At 35.7% G+C, this 19,955-nt stretch overlaps 2 pseudogenes; one reads left to right on the top strand and one right to left on the bottom strand.

The window, feature by feature from the left end:
- Positions 1-1,960: 1,960 nt before the first annotated feature.
- Positions 1,961-2,451, bottom strand: LOC120591447 (translationally-controlled tumor protein-like; annotated as a pseudogene).
- Positions 2,452-4,804: 2,353 nt separating this feature from the next.
- Positions 4,805-19,955, top strand: part of LOC120591449 (guanine nucleotide-binding protein G(I)/G(S)/G(T) subunit beta-2-like) — a 78,190-nt pseudogene continuing 63,039 nt past the window's right edge.

Here is a 19,955-nt window from a genome sequence, read left to right on the forward strand (position 1 = left end):
CTTTCCACACCAGAAAACCAGTTTATGAGTCTTCAGACTAAGATAAAATCTGGTTTCTTTTAAAATTTTTAAGTAGATTTATTCTAATTTTCTACACAAGATAATCGTCATTACATTGAAATCATATATTATTTTTCTTTTGGAGAATTCTGACTTTATTATCTTGTTTTAGTAGTATTTTTCCTAATTATTAAATCTCTGCATCTCATTCTTCTATTGAAAATATTCTATCCTTGCTTTTTTTTTTTTTTCGCTTCTGTTTATATCCTCACTTTCTGCAATTCTTTGGTCTTCCCCAAAGTTCTCTCTTACCCATGCTCCCATGAGGTAACCATTTGCTTGATGCTCACAAGCCAAGAAAGATGGGCCAATTTTTCTTCCCAAAGCTCACATATACACATTCAATGATAAAAATCCTAATAATTTTTAATAATCAGTATTTCTAATAATCAGCTTTCTCCATGAAGTTTCAGTTCTTTTCATCCTTTCCTGTCCATTTGCAATTTAGAGAGGAGGATTGTACTCTTTTTCAGTAATTTATATTTAAAATAGGATTAGTTTAAATTCTTACATTAGAATTTCTCCCCATGTTATCAGACCCATGTCTTACCTTACTAGTAATCTTAACATAATACACTCATTTGTTTAGGGTTTGAGTACTTTAGAGCGAAAAGGCATAGTTGAGAAGCCACTTAACTGGAATCACTGAAGCTTAAGGTAGAGGAAACAACTTCCCTGAATAGAATATTGGATGCGGTCAAATGTGTTTTATAACTGTACTGAATTTTGAGTTTACTGTTCCCTTGCTTTTTTTAAAGTCAAATTTATGGAGGTATAATATATAGCCAATAAAATTCACCAATTTTAAGTGTACAGTTTGATAAATTTTGACAAATGTGTAGAGTCATGTAACCAGCACAAAAATCAATATATAAAACATTTCCATCACTTTAAAAAGATCTTTCATGAACCATGACCCTTTGTAAATGTTGCCTTCTTTCCAATCCCAGTTCCTGGCAATCTATGATCTATTTTCCGTCCCTATGGCTTCACAGTTTGAAGAATATCAGATAAGTGGAATCATACATTACATAGACTTTTGTATCTGGATTCTTTCTTTTAGCTTATTTGAGATAAATCTATGTTTTCACATGTGTCAATAGTTCTTTCCATTTTACTAAATACTATTCCATAGTATCAATGGACCATACTTTGTTTATCTGTTCAGCAGTTAATGAACAATGGGGTTCTTTCTAGAATTTTATTATGAAAAAGCTGCTATAAACATTCATGTATAGGTCTTTGTGTAGACATATGTTTTCATTTCATTTGGATAAATACCTAGGAAAAAAATGACTGTCATGTGATAAGAGCATATTTAATTTTATAAGAAAATAACAAAGTGTTTTTGCAAAGTGGTTGCATCATTTTGCATTCCCACCCGCAACATATAGATTTTCAGTTACACCACATACTTACCAAATTCAGTAATATCAGCTGTATTAATTTTATCAATTCTAGCAGGTGTGTAGTGGTATATCATTACAGTTTTATTTTGCATTTTTCTAATGGCTTATTTGCCATCTATCTATTATGTAAATGACTGTCCCAATATTTTTCCCATTTAAAAATATCTGGTCATTTGTCTTCTTATTTCTCTATAACAGTTCATATATTTTTAAAACAACTCCTTTAACAAATATGCATTTCACAAGTATTTATTTTAGTCTCTTTTCACTATATTTTGAATTTAAATGCATTTTATATTTTGACAACCTATGTGACATGTTTTTCTTAAAAACAATGTCTCCACTCCAAGTAAATTAAGGTCAAGTAAATGAAGAGCTTAAGATAACATCAGTCCTCTTTGTCTTACTTCTGGTATATGGATGAAAAGCAGCAGCCAGTTCTGATGATGACAATGATAAATTAAAACTGCCAAATTTGTTAATATTTTTTTTTCTAAACCATCTTTAATGAAAATCATATATGAGATCATACCACCCTCACGGTAGTCAGCAGAGCCATCTAGATTTATGTTTTCACCAATAAAGAACTAGTAGTTTTTTTTTTGAAATTAGCAAAGATGTGTTTGATTTGTTCTGCAGTCTCTGTCATAAAAGTTATACTCTTTCTGGTCTCTACTCAAATTTCTCTTCACTTTCATGTAATCTTTGATATACTTCTCATAGGCTTCTTTTGTGAAGCTGTTTTTCTGCAAGTGATGGTGCATGATAATATCAACACCAATGATTATTGTGCTTTCAGGTACCTCCACCCTCATGTTCTTCAGTGGAGGCATTTCCACCAATGAGGAAGTCATCAATGTTACCTTCCATTCTTCTATCTTCCCCTCTACCTCCAGGCACCTTCATCTAGAGCTCCTGGATCTTATAGTTGTTGAAGAACATATATCTCTTCATGGCTGATTAGGTCCTGATGGATGATCATGATGGCGGCTAGAAGGAGACTAAAGTGGCCCTGCTAAGCTCTGAGTTCCTGGGGAGCTAAAGTAGCCGGAGGGTGCCCTGGGGCATAAGAAGGATAGGGGAGGAGGAAGGACAGGTAGAAAGGCTCCTTTCATTTTCTTTATTTTTATTTTTTTATATTTTATTTTTTCAATTATAGTTGACATGTAATATTATATCAGTTTCAAATGTATAGCAGTGATTAGACATTTATGTAATTTTTGAAGTCATCACCCCAATAAATCCAGTACTATCTGACATCATACATAGTTATTACAATACTATTGACTATATTCCCCATGCTATACCCTATATCCTCATAACAATTTCGTAACTACCAATTTGTACCTCTGAATCCCCTCCCCTTTTCCTCAGTCTCCCAATCAGACAACCATCAAAATGCTCTCTTTATGAGCCTGTTTTTGTTGTTTGTTTGTTTATCCTATTATCTAGATTCCCATTGACATTTGTATTTCTCTGTCTGACTTTCTCCACTCAGCACGATACCCCCTAGGTCTATCCATGTTGCTGCAGATGACAAGATTGCATTCTTTTTATGGCTGAGTAATATTCCATTGTACATGTATACCACTGCACCTTTATCCATTCATCCATTGATGGACACCCAGGATGCCTCCATATCTTGGCTACTGTAAATAATGCTGCAATGAAGATATAGTCATGTGTCCTTTCAAAGTTGTGCTTTGAGTTTGTTCAGATAAATACCCAGAAGTGAGATAGCTGGGTCTTTCTTTGTCTCTTGTTATAGCCTTTGTTTTAAAGTCTATTTTGTCTAGTATAACTTTTACTACCTCAGCTATTTGTTTGTCTGTTTCTATTTTAATGAAACATCTTTTTCAGCCCTTTACTTTCAGTCTGTGTGTGTCTTTCAGTCTGAAGTGAGTCTCTTGTAGGCAGCATATGTATGAATCTTGTTTTCTTATCCATTCAGCTACCCTATCTTTTGATTGTAGCATTTAATCCATTTACATGTAAAATAATTGTTGCTAGATGTGTAGTTATTGCCATTTTATTATTCTTATTTTTTTTTCTTCTTCTTCTTAAAGAAGTTTCTAACTTTTCCTATAATACTGGCTTGGTGAAGATAAACTCTTTTACCTTTTCTTGTCTGAAAGCTTTTTATCTGTCCTTTGATTCTAAATGATAGTTTTACTGGGTAGAGTAATCTTGCGTTTCATCACTTTGAATAATTGCTGTCAGTCTATTCTGGCCTGCAACATATCTGTTGAGAAATCAGCTAACAGTCTTACGGGAGCGTTCTTGTAGGGGAGAATGCTTTTCTCTTGCTTCTTTTAAGATTCTCTCTTGCTGCTTTTCTCTTGCTGCTTTTAAGATTCTCTCTTTGTCTTTAACCTTTGGCATTTTAATTATGATGTCCTGGTGTGGGCCTCTTTGGATTCCTTTTTTTTAGGACTCTCTGCACTTCCTGGGCTTGTAGTCTATTTTCTTCACCAGATTAGGGAAGTTTTCAGTCATTATTTCTTGAAATAGGTTTTCAATTCCTTGCTCTCTTTTCTCCTTCTGGTATCCCAAATGCTATCCCAGAGGCCTCTTAAACTATCCTCATGGTTTTGGATTCTTTTTTTCTTATTGTTATTCTAATTGAGTGTTTTTTGCTACCTTATCTTCTAAATAACTGTTTTGATCCTCCACTCCATCTAATCTACTGTTAATTCCTCCTGGGGTATTTTTCATTTCAGTTATTGTAGTCTTCATATCTAAGTGATTCTTTTTTATGTTTTCTGTCTCCACCTTTACGTTTTCTATCTCTTTGTTAAAGTTCTCATTGAGCTTTCTACTTTTCCCATAAGTTCATTGAGCAACCTTATAACAGTGTTTTGAACTCTGCATCTAATAAATTGCTTGTTTCCATTTAGTTTAGCTTTTATTTTTATTTTTTTATTTTTGGAGGGGGGGTTATTGTTGTTGTTTTTCATTTGGGACATGTTTTGTTTTCTTCTCATTTTGGCTGCCTACTTGTATTTTTTTCTACATATTAGGTAGGACTGCTATATCTCCCAGTCTTAGCAGAGTGGCCTTATGTAGTAGGTGTGTTATAGATCCCAGCCTCAGAGTCTTCCCTGATCACTTGAGCTAGGTCTTTCAGGTATGTCCCTTGTATGAATTGTGTGTGTCCTCCAGTTGTAGTTGAGCCGTGGTTGCTGTTTCCTTGCCAATGGGAGGGATTAAATCTTGGGCGATTGGATGTGATGACTGGCCATGACTAGTGGAAGAGCTGTTGTGCAGGCGCTGACCCTACAGAACAGGATTCCCCTTAGCAGGGCTCTGGTTCCTGCCCTGTCTGTCCTTTGGGCATGTCATCCTCAGATGTGGACCCACGCGATGCCCTGGCTCAGACCAAAGCCAGCCACCGAGCATGCAGGCTGGCTTTCTGGGAGATGCCTTACCACAAGCCAAGTTTAGCTGCAGCCTGTGCCCTGCCTGAAGCCAACAATGCTGAGCTTGGAAATGCCTCAAGAGACCAAGCCGTAAACTGAGGCTGGATGTTGCTGGGCTTGGGGCTGCTTAGCAAGAGGTAGGGGGAACACCAAGGCCAGATGTTTGTTTAAGTTTTGTAAACCTTTGAGAGATTTTAGAATAGTCCACAGCATGGACCAAAACAGGTCGTTTGTATGGAAAATATACCAGAAACTGCTTAGGTGGACCTACAAGTTGAGAGGGGAGGGGTCTCAGAATCAGCAGGCTGGGGAGACCTACGTTAGCTACATTGATAAAGATTGAGATATGGCGCCCACCTGGGTTTGCAATCTAGATGAGGGAGGGCTCAACAAATGAACAGTGGCCTCTGCCAGCATTTTTGCCCAGGAGAAAGCCTCTCCCCTCCCCAGGCCTCTCTCTGAAGCCAGACAACTCAGTTCCTCTCCATATGTCCCTGGCATCTCTTGAGCTATTGCCTCAGAGCTGAAGCTCAGAGTGAGTCCATCACCAAGTAAGTTCACACATGGGCCCCTTAAGAGGAAAGTCAGTGACTCCCTCAGCCCTCTATTTCACTCAGCCACAATCTTCACTGGTGTTTGCAGCCAGAAGTTGTGGGGACTTCTCTTCCTAGCACTGAAAATCTGGGCTGGGGAGTCTTGTGTGGAGCCAGGACCTCATTCTTTCAGGGGGACCTCCTCAGACAAGATATTCCTCCTGATTCTCAATCACCACTCGCAAGTGTGGGACCAGCCAGTTTCATGTCTCTGCCCTTCCTACTAGTCTCAAGGTGGCCTCTTCTATGTGTCCCCAGTTGTGGGGCTTCTCTTCAACCAGACTCCAGGTGATTCCCAACAATGGCTATTCTGTAGTTTAGTTGTAAATGTGATGTGGTTATGAGAGGAAACAAGAACAGTGTTTACCTACTCTATCATCTTAACCGGAAGCCTTCTCATCATTTCTTTTCATTTTCTTAAAAGTGTGTTTCAAAGAGCAGATGTTTTAATTCTTAATGAAATCTATTTTTCTATTTTCTTTTATAGTTTATGCTTTTTTATGCCCTATCTAGGAAAACTTGCCTAGCCACAAAGCAACAGAGAATTTTTGTCTCACATTTTCTTCTAGAAGTTTGCAGTTAAAGGTTTTACAGTTAAATCTATGATTAATTTGAATTAAATTTTGAATGGTGTGAGATATAGATTAAATTTTATCTTTTTGCATGTAAATTTCTAGATGTTCCTGCACCATTTGCCACAAATCAATTGATTATATATATTTATGTCCATTTGTGGATTCTCTGTATTATTCCATTGATCTTTATACTACACGTATGTTAATATGTACCTTTATAGAAAGCTTTGAAATTGGGTGGTATGTGCCCAGAACTTTGTTCTTCTATTTCAAGATTTTGTTTATCCATGCAAATCTTAAAGTTTTCTTATCAATTTCTACAAAATGGCCTGCTTAGACTTTTATTTAACTAAGTTGAATCTATAGATCGTTTGGAGGGAGAATTGACATCTACATTATTATGAGGCTTTCAAATTATGAACATATTATATTTTTTTCCATTTATTTACATCTCTTTTAATTTTACTTAACAATTTTTTGTATTCTTAAGTGTAGAAATATTGCATAGCTTTTGTTAAATTTATTCCTAAATATTTAATGTTTTGGATATTAAATGTAATTGTTTTCTAAAATTGTATGTTTAATTGTTTGCTGCTGCTATGGGGATATACAGAAAGTTTCAGTGTACAAACCTTGCTAAATTCACTATTAAAATATGCTGTTTTGAGGTTGGTTTATTAGTATTTTACATGTACATCATCATATTATTGTCAAGGAATGACAATTCCCTTCTTCTGTTCTTATAGGTGTCTTATTTTTTTAAAACTTTCAATGTTAAATTGGGTAGAACCTCCAAGAAAAATGTTGAGTTGGAGTGATGAGAACAGGCAGCTATTTTAAGAGGAAAGTATATAGTCTTTTACCATGAAGTGTAAAGTTAACAAGATATATTTTATAGATATTCTTTCTCAAATTGAATACTTTCTTTCTGTTTCTAGTTTACACCTAGCCATCATAAATGGATGTTAAATACACAAACACATATATATGTACATATACACATATCTATCTATCTATCTATCTATCTATCTATCTATCTATCTATCTATCTATCTATCTATGTGTATATGTACATATACACATATATATGTCTTTATACACATACATACACTTTTTTGCTGATTTGGTAAATTATAGTAATTTATTTTTGAATGTTAAATCAATTTTACATTTCTTGGCTAACCCCTTCTTGGTGATGATTTATTATTTTCTATACAGTGCTTGATTCAATTTGCTAATATTTGGCTAAGAATTTTTATATCAATGTTCATGAAAGATGTCGATCTGTAGTTTTCTTTTATGAAATGTCTTTGTTTGGTTTGGGTATCAGTGTAATTCTGACTTCACTAAATAATTTGGGAAAAGTTTTATCCTCTTCAACTTTATGAAAAATAATGTTATAAACTAATATTATTTTTCAATAAATGTTTTTTTAAAAATCATCTGTGTAGCTATCTCAGCCTGAGGTTTTAATTTTATCTCTCTATCTCTCTATCTCTCTCTCTCTCTATCTATCTATCTATCTATCTATCTATCTATCTATCTACCTATCTATCTATCTACGTACCTATCTCTCTTGTGGGAAGAAGACTTTTAACTATACATTCAATTTATTTAATAAATATAGGATCATCCAGGTTTTCTACTTCTTGAGCAGGCTTTGATATGCTGTGTCTCTCAAAAACTTTGTTAATTTTAGTCATATTAATTGGTAAGACGTTGTTCATAATGGTCCATTAATATTCTTGTTTTCATTTGTTATATCTGTAGTGATGATGCTCCCTCCTCCATTTCTGATATTAGTAATTGTGTCTTCTCTTTTTTTTTTTTTTTGACTAGTTTGGTTAGAAGTTTAGCAATTTTCTTGATACTTTTAAAAACTGGCTTTCGCTTTTGTTAATTTTCTTTGTTATATTTCTGTTTTTAATTTTACTTCTATCTGCTGATTTTTGTTGTCTTATTCTTACCGTTTGCTTTGTATTTAGTTTGTTTTCCTATTTTTAGTGTATTAAAATGGACACAAATCCTAGACTAGAGTCCTTGCTTTTTTTAAATTAAGTTTATTGGGGTAACATCGGTTAATACAATTATATAATTTTCAAGTGTACATTATCATTTGACATCTGTATATTCTACTGTGTGTTTACCACCCAAAGTCCAGTTTCCTTCAGCTACCATATATTTGATCCCCTTTACCCACTTCGCCCTTCCCCTAAACCCTATATTTGATCCCCTTTACCCCGTCTACCTCCTCCCTCCTCTCCCATCCCACTAGTAACTGCTAGTCTATAGTCTTCTGGCAACCACTAGTCTATCGTCAATGTCCATGAGTCTCTGTTTATTTGTCCTGCTCATTTGTTGCTTTTAGGTTCATATCCCACAAAGGAGTGATATCAACTATCTTTTTGAATATGGGTTTTCAAGTCTTTGGGGTAAATACCCAGTAGAGACATTGCTAGATCATATAGTAGGTCAATTCTTAGTTTTTTGAGAAACTTCCATACTGTTTTCCGTAGCGACTATAGCAATTTGCAGTCCTACCAGTAGTGAATGAGGGTTCCTATTTCTCTACATCCCCTCCAACATTTGTTATTACTTGTCTTGTTGATTATAGCTATTCTAACATGTGTGAGATGGTATCTCATTGTGGTTTTGATTGGCGTTTCCTAATAGCTAGTGATGTTGAGCATCTTTTCATATATTTGTTGGCCATTTGTATGTCCTCTAGAGACAAGTGTCTGTTCAGGTCCTCTGCCCATTTTTTTATTGGATTATTTTGTTGTTGTTGTTGTTGTTATTGAGTTACATGAGTTCTTTGTATATTTTGGATATTAGGCCCTTATCAGAGGTGTTGTTTGCAAATATATCTTGCCATTCGGATGATTGTCTCTTTACCTTTTTGACGATTTCTTTTGCTGAGCAGAAGCTTTTTAGTTTGATGTAGTCCCATTCATTTATTTTGGCTTTTACTTCTCTTGCTTTTGAGGTCAAAATCTCATTGGCATTTTTAAAGAAATAGAATAAAAAATAATCAGATTTGTATGGAAGCATAAAAGACCCTGAATTGCCAAAGCCATCCTGAGAAAAAAGAAGGAGGCTGGAGGCATCACTCTACCCGAATCAAATTATACTACAAAGCGACAGTAATCAAAATGGCATGGTATTGGCAGCAAAATAGACACACGGACCAGTGGAGCAGAATTGAGAGTCCAGAAGTAAACCTATATTTATATGGGCAAATAATTTTTGACAAAAATGCCAAAAATGTACAGTGGAGAAAGGAAAGCCTCTTCAATAAATATTGCTGGGAAAACTGGAAAGCCACCTGCAAAAGAATGAAACTAGACTGTTGTCTATCACCACACACCAAAATTAACTCAAAATGGATTAAGGACCTAAATATAAGACCTGAAACAATAAAATGCATAGAAGAAAACATAGGAACTAAACTCATCGACCTTGGACTTAAAAAGGATTTTATGAATTTTATGACCTCAAAAGTAAGGGAAGTAGAAGCTAAAATAAATGAATAAGACTACATCAAACTAAAATGCTTCTGCACAGCAAAAGAAATAGTCAGCAAGGTAAAGAGAGAACCATCCAAATGGGAAAATGTATTTGCAAACAACACCTCCGATAAGGGCCTAGTATCCAAAATATACAAAGAACTCATACAACTGAATAACAACAACAAAAATAAAACAACGATCCAATTAAAAATTGGGCAGAGGACCTGAGCAGACACTTCTCCCAAAAAGACATACAAATGACCAACAGACAGATGAAGAGATGTTCAGTTTCACTAGCTATTGGGGAAATACATATCAAACCACTAGCTATTAGGGAAATACAAACCACAATGAGATGCCACCTCACACCTGTTAGAATGACTTTCATTAACAGGACAAGGAATAACAAGTGTTGGAAAGGAACCCTCAAACACTGCTGGTGGGAATGCAAATTGGTACAGCCACTATAGAAAACAATATGGAGGTTCCTGAAAAAACAAGAATTTAATCACCTTATGATCTAGCAATCCCTCTTCTGGGTATTTACCCAAAAAACCTGAAAACATTTATCTGCAAAGTTACATGTACCTGATGTTCATAGCAGCATTACTCACAGTGGCCAGGACATGGAAGTAACCAGTGTCCTATGATAGATGATTGGCTAAAGAAGCTGTGGTACATATATACAGTGGAATATTCCTCAGCCATAAGAAGAGATGAAATACTTCCATTTGAGACAACATGAATGGATCTTGAGATAATCATGCTAAGCAAAACAAATCAGACAGAAAAAGTTAAAAATCACATGATATCACTCACATATGGGATTTAAAACTGAAAGCAACAAACGAACATGACAAAAAAACAGAGACTCATGGACATGGACAGTGCATTTGTGGTTACCAGAGGGAAGGAGGCGGGGGAGGTAGATAAAGATAAAAGGGGTCAAATATTTCATGATAGAAGGAAATCTACCTGTAAGTGCTGAACACACAATGCAATATATATACAACTTATTGTTGAATGATACAATTAAAACTTATTCGATTTTATTAATAAATGTCACTCCAATAATTTTTCATTAAAAAAAACATACCCTTTAAAACAGCAGGATAAAAAATTGCATAGGTCTTGTAATCCCATTTCTGTAAGCATGTATTTATATGTGTATGTTCATTTATACAGAAAGAAATGTTTAGGACGATGCCCACTGAATTATTAGTAGTAGTCAGCTCAATAGTGTAAAATTAGGTCTTTTAACTTTCAGTTTTTCACCTTCATATATTTTATATTGTTTGGATCATTCCAATGAACATATGTGAATAGTTAGCAGGCTGTGCACTAAATGTTTGAGTACTTTACTGTAAGTAGGTAAGAAAACATTAATTTATTTGATTTGTCTTTAAGAAGTTTTTAGCCAAGTGGTCAGGGGCAAGTCATGAAAGGATAAATAGCTGGAGCACAGGAGATTCTTAGGGCAGTGAATCTATTCTGTATGATACTATAATGATAGAGACAAGTCATTACAACTTTGTCAAAACCCATTGAAGGTACAACACGAAGAGTGAGCCTTAATGTAAACTATGTGCTTTAGTTAATAATTTATTAATATTAACTCATCAGTTATAGTAACTGTACCACAGTAATGCACGATGTTAACAATAGGGAAAACTGGAGAGGGTTGAGGAGCTATATGAGAATTCTACTTTCTGCTCAGCTTTTCTGTAAACTTAAAACTTTTCTTAAAAATGTATTAATTTTTAAAAGTTTATTTGTACAAAAGATCTTCATAAAATAGAAAATGTTTTACCAATACAATATAAACTTATGTTTATTATTATTATTATTATTATTATTTATGATCAGAAGACATTTAGAATTGGGGGGACTTAAAGGCAGCCATATTTAGCATGAAACTTTGGTAGTTGTGCTTTCCTCCTACCTTAAAGAATTTCTTAATGTTTATTCTAACGGCTATAGCCTTAATATCTATTTTTTTCTGGGAAAATGTTCTGTCAATGTTTTTCTTAACTTTAAAGGTCTGGTCTATGGAAAATTCTAGCAGCACATACTAGGGATGTCATTATTAAAGGCTGGAAAGATACAGATTCATAATAAACATTGACAAAACATTAATAAAAATTTTTCCTATTGTAACGTGGAAAGCAGAGTAAGTACCTATTTATATTCTAACGTAAAAAGTAGGAAACAGAATATAATGTGATACTATTGGTTTCATCTGGTCTCAAGTTGGCTGCCATTAAGTCAGGTGAGAAAGGCATGCAGTTAATAGAAAAAAGAACAGATTTGAGAACTACATCCTAAAGAATGTTAGGTGTATTATTGGCATAAGAAGCTGACCAGAAGCAAACAGATCAGGAGTTTTCTAAGTTTCTGAGTGAATTTAATTGTCAAATACACCACAAGCCTAGATTAGGGATGAATTTTATTGCTTGAATTTTAAATTAACCTTTGTCCCTACCCCCAATCTTCCATGAACGGTAGGCATCATCAAGGTCTATATATCTTTCAAGAAGGGCATGCTCCATGATAACCACCCCAGATGTGGCCAAGCAAAACTCTGGGAAAGAACCAATCTTCTTGAGGGTGGAAGAAGGGACCATGGAGATCAGTGGATAAAGAGGTTCCTTTCTGTGTAGACTTAGGGGCTGGGCAAGAAACCCGCAAGGTGAACTTTCACTCTTTCTGCCAAGGGAATTTCAGAACTGTTATAAGGTTATTATTCTTCACTTTGAAGTAACAACTTTAAATATGTATTATTATTTAAAAGAACAACTAAAAGAGTTTTTTTTTTTCTCTTTTATGTATATCAGCAGGGGAATTGTAGTCACTCAGAGATCTGGGTTTCTGAACACTCTACCACTCTTATGACACTGCCACCCAAAATTCATCTTCAATGTTTATCATAAAAAGAAAACAAAACATTGAGATTTCACTCAGCTTCTTCAGTATGAAAGTCATGTCTAATTCTAAGGAGCAGATGTCCAAAAGGAAAGGGGAAGCAGAAATTGTTAGTACTAGAAAGATAGCATACAAGTGTCTGTATTTAGAATTTTAGTTTGCAAATTCAACTTTTGAAGAAATTTTTCTCTCTGCACTCCCTTCTCTCTCTTTACTCTTATTTCTTGTCCTATAAACACTCCCTATATAAAATTTTTAGTTTTTCCCTGAACCTACTCTCTCACAGTACCAGTATAAGACTCAATCTTATATTTGTAGCTCAGGGAAATTATTCCTTAGAGATACTTCAGGATTCTAGTACTAAGTCAAGAATTGTCTTGATCTGATCTGTGTTTGGGGTTTGCCATTGTCTCTGTGTAATAGAATCTAACTAATTTTTTTTTTTAATTTTGATTGCTATTGGCTTTTGAGCCTCACCTCTCTTTCTTTCTGTTCCACATTTGGGCAAGCTGATGAGGAAGCCCAGGTGTGTAACCGTACACAAACTTCATTTCTTTAATATAGAATTATTCTTCTCTGAATCAAGCTGGTTTTGCCCAGATAATGGCATTGTGACTCAGTTGTTTTTTCCACCCTTATACTTCCACCTTTGTATCCCTGCTCTTTTAATCATTAAGCCTTAGGACCTAAGATTAACTGAGCCTCAAGGATATAATCATAAGGACAATAGGCTTCAGTTAAATTTTAGGTCTTGGCTTTAGATGCGTTTCAGCCCCAGGCCCATTGAGGCAGGACAACCCCACCTGCCATGGGACCAGACTGGATGGCGCCATGGTTGATTCCACAACCCAACACAATGATTACTTATCCCATCACCATCCAATCATCCAATCAGTATCACCTGTGACTCCAACTCCCTTAATTTCCATGACTACTGATATTTCCCTATATAATCTGTACTCCTGAGACTCCCAGGGAGTTAGATTGTTGAGAGCAATAGCTCGCCTCTGTCTCCTGGACTTGCAACTCTCTAAATAAACTTTACTTTCTTTGCTGCAAAACATGCACATATCTCTTCTTTGGTTTAGACTCATGCAGGCAGACAGATCCTGTCTTGCTCCAGTGACAGGTGCTTCCTCCTTTGGCGCTGATGGAAGGTTCAGACTTTCTAAGCCTCTGGCCTCCTCTAGAACCCTCACTCCAACTCTGCACTCTAACCACCTTAAAACCCAACCCAGTATCTTTTCTCTACATTCGCAAGCTATTTTTCAAATGAGCTTAGGAGACCTGCTCTGCTGTCCTTGAAAGGCATTGTTATGTGAGTGATAAACCTTTTCATACGCTCTTGCTGTACATGTCATCAGTCTCAATACTGAACCAGAATTTTAGTTCAGGTTCATTCTGTCTTGGCAGGGTATATAAAACCCTCTGTTTCCTCCATATACCTTAGATGTGCAGCTTGACATTAGTTACATTACTGGAATGTAACCACATTTTTTCAGGCTCCGAGAATGTTAAGATGTCAACTGATCTTACCTGTTTTAGACCCCAAGAGTTACATTCCTTCTGTTTATACTTACTGCTCTGGACTCCTGATTAATTTCAGATCCATGGAGATATTAATTTTTTTTTTTAGTTCAGCAATGTGTTTTGATTTTTTTTTTTAAAGATATTTTATCTATTGCTGCTCATGTGTTTGTGGAGGATAAAGTAGAGAAAACTATAGTATGAGCTCAAAGTACCATTGCAAGTAAACAAGCAATATACGATATAGTCGTAACACAAAAAAGTCTGAGAAAACAGACCATTCCCTATAACCCAAGTAGAAAGAGATCAGGAATTCTTCTGGGAAAAGCTCATATATATATAAATATGTGCATTTATGCTTAAAAATTGAGTGCTACTAAGTCAAGGAAGGAAGGATGAAATTATTTAACACAGTGGAAGCAATTGAGTGAATGACCCAGTCAAGTGATACTAAGACACATTTGAGGATCTAAAGAAGGTTCAATATGGATACAGAATAGAATTCAAATAAACATTTGAACATATAAGTAGAGCTCAAGAATTAGATCTGGACTGAAAATAAATATTTGTGAAGATTTAGCATTTAGGTGATAATTTAACCCATTGAAGTGAATGAGATTGTTCATCGATGCTAAGAAACAGAAAGATTAGTAGGAATAGACAGGAAATTGATATGGTCATTCATTTAATTGCCTATATTTGGTGATTATCTGAAAGGGACAGAAGCAGGAGCTTAGAATGATTCTCTAGTCTCTGCTTGGTCAGCTGGGTACATAACAATGCTATCACAATGATAAAAAGCAATGCATGAGATGGAACAGGCTTGCAGAAGAAAATGACTAGAAAGATTCTAGGTAGGTTGAATCTGAACTATTTGTGGGAAACTCAGGGGTGATTTAAAATAAAAATTCATATGTCTGGAGAAATTTTTGGTTGGAGATAATAGTAGAGCAGACATCTGAGGGTACATATAAGAGTCTCTGTAATAGGTAGAATGCTTTTGCTTCTCTCCTATCTGACTTCTACCATAAATTCTAGCCAGCATCTCTCCCAGGGTCTAAAGGCAAATAGTTTCTATTGTAGATATGCTAATTGACTTGAGGAATTCTACAAAAACAGCCTCCTGAATATCAGGTGGGAAAAGATATGCAAATCAACGACTGTTTATCAAAGATTTACAAGAGGGACTCAGATCAGTGGGGGTCAAAAAGATCAAGAACCCACTGAAAACAAAGAGATTTGGAGATTTCCTGCTCTTCCTCGGATCCCACCTCTTGTCTAGCCCATTCTCCCTTTCCTTGACATAAAGAAGCCTGAATTCTGGGCTCTTTTAAGATGGATTTGAGGCATGATTAGGTCTCCCATTTTCTTTATTGGCACCTCCTTGACCAATAAAACTTCCCTTATTCCAAACCCTGATATTTTGAGTTTTGGCCTTTTGAAGCATCTGGCAAACAGGCCTTGAACTGGGAACACCTCCAGACAGTGGGTAGATGAGTAGAGAAAGAGGTCAAGGGTAAAATTTTGAGTTACGTTACAATGTAAAAGTGAATCCTATCTGCCTATAAATTTTCTTAATAGTTCTTATGTTAGATTCACTTCCCTAGCTAAATTATAATTCCTTTGAGGAAAAAATAAAGCAAAACATGTTAAAAAAAAAAAAACCAAAAACCCTGTCTGTTTGCCTCTTAGTATTTAATAGATTATTTGGTACATGATAGATACTAAAAACCCAGATCAGAAGACAGAATGCAGGTGTGAAAATTATTGGATGAATTCATTCAAGACAGAATACAGAAAAGCATATAACAAATGTAAATTAAATGGATAATTAAGACAAAAATCATAGAAATCAAGGTCTCAAGTTATTGGATAACTATATTTATAACATTATTTACTTTAAATTTGGCTCAAAAGCTTTTTTTCATGGGAAATGGATTTTGATTTGAATTAAGTTGTTGAAACTCTTTCACATGAGCAGGGATAACATAAATTTTAATAAAGTGTTATGTGGTTTTGTTTCTAAAATATGTTTCAAAGTGTTTTAAAGGTAACACTAGCATGTAGGAATCATGGGAAAAATCTACTCCAGCTTCCAGTCTCAGTCCTCTCACCTTAGGTTTCAATATTTCAAGTCATCCCTGCCCCTGCATGGAGCAGTTGGCCTCCAGCCAGGAAACCCCTCCTGGCCAAAATCTCTCTCCTGATTTCTCTGCAGATTCAACCACCACCTGAACTTCATTTCTTTTCAAATCAGACCTATAAAAGATTTGTCAGCACACTTCTTGAGGGTAAGGGTCATTTTTTTCTCAGATAAGAGATCTAACAAAGAGAGTAGAACATATTTGTTCTTCTTGAAGCTAAGGACAAAAAGGTCAAAGAAAATGCTTTTGTTGTTCCATTTAGCCATTCTATTTTGTTATGAGAAAGTTGTTTTAAGCCCGCCTCGGCTCCATCCAAATCTCTGTTTAGATATCAGAGTCATATCTCCCTGATCCGGCTACTTCCAGCGTGCATTAGCTTTACCCTCCACTGGTGTCTTGTAGTTGGGAAATGAATCACTCAGACTCATGCCATTTTGACAGAGAGCTTAAAGGCAGATCAGTTGGGCAGAGTTGGACGAGGTGTGCGAGGGCATCGGGTTTGCCGCACTACACCAGGGCCTGTGCAGCTGAGCTGCCTAATTGGGTTCCCGCTCTTCACAAGCCTACAAATAGCTGTTGGAGTCCCAGAGTTGGTCGTGATTTTTTTTTTTTTATCTGGCTAATAAGATTTTCCAAGTCACCAAAGCCAGAGGGGTTTGGGGAAGAAAGCTTCTTTTGTTAAACAAAGCAAGTTCCAATGAAACTTTCTGCCTTTGAATTTCAAGAAACAGTCCCAATTAAAGTGTGAAATGATTGTGAATATTAAGACCTCAACAGAAAAGGCAGCCTCTGACCCTGATGAGCATGGACTAGGAATATTAGTTTTAGTGCAAATCCTTTCTTTGAAAGATCTGGAGGCTAGGACTTTGTTCCAAAAAATTTAGAAAAATATCAGAGAGTCAAAGGCAGCAATAGACTCTACAAATAGTCTAAGAATTTTAAATGTGTTTGTTTTTCCAGCCATTATGCTACAGATTCATTTTTTAATATGAATTCAGGGAGTAGCCAGCTTTGGCAAATGCATAGAATTTAATAAAATTTCCTTTAAAACCCCCAAGTGAAGTATTGTACTAGTTCAGGCCTCCAAGCCACATTAGAGGTCTTGAGGTATTGTTTTCATCTAGAATAATAATATATTTCATGTAAATTTACAGTAAGCTTAATTTCCTGCAAATATATTCACATTTAACACTATGATATACCATAGTGTATATAGCAAACACAATAGGAAATGGCTTTCATTCATCATTCTTTATTCAAAGGCCTTTCAGCAATGGCAGTAGGGCGGGGATAATCCTAAATGCTTGGTTGCATAACTCCAAAAATGCTTCCAACGGGCTTTGAGATTTGAATACAAGTGTGTCTGATTTCTTGAGAATTCGGGGAGGCTGAGAGAGAAGCTGAGGTGAAGGAGGGCAGCAGCTACCTCCTCTCCAGCAGAGGGCTGCTGGGTGGCAATGCAGGCACAGTAGTGCTAGTTATTCTGATTTTTCTTTTCTTTTCTAATTAAATTTATTGAGGTGACATAAATTAATAAAATTACATAGGTTTCAAGTGTACAATTCTATAATACATCATCTATATATTGCATTGTGCGTTCACCATTCAAAGTCAAATCTCCTTCTGTCATCATATATTTGACTTACTTTACCTTTATCTACCTCCTTTCCTCCCCCTTTCTCTCTGGTAACCACTAAACTTGTCTATGTCTATGAGTGTTTGTCTTCTTCATTCGTTGCTTTTAGTTTTATATCCTATAGTGAAACCATATAGTTCTCAACTTTTTCTGTCTTATTTTGCTTAGCATTGTCATGGCGCGAATGATTCTGAGACCCACGGAGCCAATTGAGATTAATTATGAGCCTTTATTAGCCGGCCAGCAACTGACTCTCTACCACACAGGGCTAGAGGAGATCAGCCCTGAGCTTTCCGAGGAGGCAGCTGATAAAGCTTAAGACCATATCCTGGTGGTCTCCTGAACAAGCAAACAGATTACAGAAGTGGAAGTTGGCTGTTAGCATATCTTTGCCCGGAACAACACCCTTAATTAACAAGTAAATGGATTACAGAAGCAGACATCGGCCATCTTCATATCTTATACAATACATTTCCTAAACCACACACAAGCAAGTAGGACAACATCTGGTATCTAAAGATATTTCTTCCCTGTAGCTGACTTAGCTAGTTGGCTCACTTGAAAATTTTCCACCCTTAACGGCATGATAATCTCAAGATCTATCATTTTGTTGCAAATGGCAGTATTTCATCTTTTCTTATGGCTGAGTAATATTCCATTATATATGTACCACATCTTCTTTATTCAGTCTGATTTTTCAAAAGCTAGAAATCTAGATTTGTATTTGAAATCTTTCACAGAATATTGTGGCATCTAATTTTAAAAGTGAACAACTTTCATTTGGCAAATGAGTTTCTAACATCTGGTTGAGAAGACTGAGGTCAGGGCTACACAAAGTTTTGATGTCTGTGTACATACAGATCTCAGATGACACTAAAAACGTCTCACTGAAACCACAGATCACAAGATCAATACTGTTTATAGCTTCATATTTCTAGAGCAGTATTTCTCAAAGTATAATCACAGAACCAGCAGTATCAGACCTCATCTGGAAACTAGTTAAAATGCAAATTTTGGCCTCACTTCAGACCTACTAGTTGGAAAATTTAAGGGTAGCACCATCTTTTTTTTTTTTAACAAGCCCTCTAGTGATTCTGATGCCACTGAAGTTGGATAACCACTGTTCTAGGATATTTTCTCTTTAGCTTCAGGACTCTAGTTTTGTTGTTTTGTTGTTGTTGCTGTTTTTACACATTTTAAGGAGAGTATAATATTTATTCACAATTATTTGAAATATTGATAAGTAAAATACAATCCAGAGCTTTATTCTATGAAGTGGCATTGGGGAACCTCAGTCCTTTCAGCTTCCTTCTTGTCTGTTCCCCCTTGTGGATCTAACACTGCCCCAACTCAGGTAGCTCCAAAGAGCAACCAGTGAACCATTTATCAAATCTGCCTCAGCTTTCTCTTTCCAGAAAGGAGGTGAAGCATGAACATGAGATAACCTCTTATCTCAGAGGAGACGTTTAGTAAGAACAAGGTCTTATAATTTGTCAATTTGGCAAAAATTCAGTCAAAGATTTGGAGGATAGTACAAAAAAAGTCCTAATAAAAGTGTAACAAATTTTATTAAGAAATGGGCACTGGCCTTTGCACAGCAAAGCACTAGAAATTCTAATCCTCCCAAGAAAGAAGACAATCACCACACTGAGGAAGACTAAGGAGCAAGAAAGATCTACTTCCACCCTGACTTCTAGGGCTTCTCTGTTAGAATCATGGACATGGCTTCATTGGGAAATCTTCTTGGAACACAACCTTAGATAGGCTGACTCTATTACAGTTCCTGCTCTAGCTTTTCATATATCCCTCATTTAGGGAAACCTTGATGATTGGTATTTTGATTTAAAGTTTTGTTGGCTTGCAGGGGAAACACAAGTGAGCAAGAAGTAATTAATTGCATGAACAAGAAGTAATTAATTGCATCAATATATGTTTTTATTGCCTATTCTGCTTACAACCTGAAATTTATGCCATCTTTAGAGTCAACCAGCTCTTAATATATGTTTTTGGAATAAATTAACTAATGATAGGCTCTCAATAGAATAATCTTCCTATGACCTGGTTGATGCTGTTATCCTTAAGGATAATAACTAGATGGGAGTGGGGTTGGCTGCAATTACTTTCAGTCTTGCTCTAGATCCTTAATTACTTTGTTCTAATT

The sequence above is a fragment of the Pteropus medius genome, unplaced genomic scaffold, assembly GCF_902729225.1.
Source record: "Pteropus medius unplaced genomic scaffold, Ma_sr-lr_union100, whole genome shotgun sequence".
NCBI classification, from domain to species: domain Eukaryota; kingdom Metazoa; phylum Chordata; class Mammalia; order Chiroptera; family Pteropodidae; genus Pteropus; species Pteropus medius.